Source organism: Chelmon rostratus, chromosome 9 (assembly GCF_017976325.1).
Source record: "Chelmon rostratus isolate fCheRos1 chromosome 9, fCheRos1.pri, whole genome shotgun sequence".
NCBI lineage: Eukaryota > Metazoa > Chordata > Actinopteri > Chaetodontiformes > Chaetodontidae > Chelmon > Chelmon rostratus.
In genome coordinates this window covers 3,966,018-3,967,757 of record NC_055666.1, presented here as the reverse complement: position 1 = coordinate 3,967,757, position 1,740 = coordinate 3,966,018, and the positions used below count along the sequence as shown (strand labels likewise).

Genomic DNA, 1,740 nt, shown 5'->3' with positions numbered 1-1,740 from the left:
CGCATGACGCACCAACAAGGCAAGGCACGTTATTGCTTCTCTTATTGTGGCAAGAGGGGTTTTTTGCATGTGCTTGTGGTACCAAACGGACCCAGTGTGGCATGGACTATATCCCGCTTCGCCCTTATCCCACTAGGGACTTGAATAATGAGTTTTGATGTCAGCGTTTCAGGCATGGTCACCCCAATTTCCGGTGTTTTCTCTTGGTCTTTGTAAACCATGAGCAAGAAAGCAACAGTTATGGCAACAGAAAAATGCTGTCAAGCAATGCCTGTGAGGACTCTCTGAGCTTTACCTCACAAACAACCATGCACTTTTTTAGCTGCCAGTTTGGTTTTGTCAACTTGCTGCAGTGACCACTCAACTCTACATTACTAGGTGCGTCAAATGGCAGTGGTGGGATTTGAACCCACGCCTCCTGAGAGACTGGAGCCTTAATCCAGCGCCTTAGACCACTCGGCCACACTACCTGAAAAACAGTCTCCGTCCTCTGTCCTGCAGTCAGAAAGCGCTAGTCTGATTTGGGAGGTTTTATGACAACTTGCTGCAGTGACCACTGAACAATGTCGATACATTACTCAGAGGTGCATCAAATGGCAGTGGTGGGATTTGAACCCACGCCTCCTGAGAGACTGGAGCCTTAATCCAGCGCCTTAGACCACTCGGCCACACTACCTGAAAAACAGCCTCTGTCCTGCAGTCAGTCAGGAAGCGCTAGTCTGATTTGGGAGGTTTTATGACAAATAAGATTCACCATTAGAAGCTTTTACTAAATCATGTGAATTGCGTGCAACTGGAGTACAGAGTCAGCATCAGTGAGCAGAGAAATCTGTCGACTCTTGTAGCAATGAATTCTTGTTCATCGGCCACCTCAACTTCCAGTGTTGTCTATGGGTCTTTGTAGACCACGAGTAAGAAAGCAACTTGACAGCATGTCTATTGGTTTCTGTTGACAAGCAATGCCTGTGAGGACTCACTGACTTATACTTCAAAGAGAATCAAGCACTTGTCAGTCTTTCTGACTGACAGGAGGGGAGTCTCGGCTTTTTATACTGCTGCTAATGGGTCAATGGGCGTCAACGGGTGAGTCTTGAACTAACCACTAGCGAGGGTGAAGCCTATACGTAATAGAACGTCAGTTACGTACCGTAACTGCAGATTCTATGAGTATAGGTGCAGCCCACTAAGTCCTGGGCCCCACTGGCTCCGTAGACGGCTGAAGAAAAGCTGTTATGGGAGCTGATTATGTGGTCTCAACGCAATTTATACTCAGGATGAGACCGCGAGTGGGGCCCAACCAACAGGTGGGCATGGACTAAGTTTCATTTTCAGTGCTGCGCAGGTGCGCAAGGGATAAACCCACTAGCGATAGCCTTAGAGGGCTGCGCCTATTCTCATAGAATCGTCAGTTACGTACCGTAACTGCAGATTCTGACTGTTGGGAATAAAAGTACTCCAAATGGTTGAAGAACAGTTGTCTTACTTTGGAAAAGTATTAGATCGGTATTTTATTCTAATTTTTACTGGACTGGTATGGGGTTAAATCAGGTCGCACCACACATAAGGAGAAACAGATGTTCTTCTCTCTGACGTCAAACACACACTGGAAAATGAAAATAATGGTGCATCACACACTATAAGATCTTATTAAGGTTATCATAGCAGAACTATGCACCTCTCTCTCACATGATCTCACGGGGAAGCAGATGTAAAGGAAACTGAGACTGACGTGTTCACTCA

At 46.3% G+C, this 1,740-nt stretch overlaps 2 non-coding genes across 2 annotated transcripts; both read right to left on the bottom strand.

Annotated features, from left to right (window-relative positions):
* Positions 1 to 388: 388 nt before the first annotated feature.
* On the bottom strand, positions 389 to 470 carry trnal-aag. The gene has a single exon. It is a non-coding gene; the product is annotated as a tRNA-Leu (tRNA).
* Positions 471 to 594: 124 nt separating this feature from the next.
* trnal-aag lies at positions 595 to 676 on the bottom strand. Its single transcript has one exon. It is a non-coding gene; the product is annotated as a tRNA-Leu (tRNA).
* Between the last annotated feature and the right edge of the window lie 1,064 nt (positions 677 to 1,740).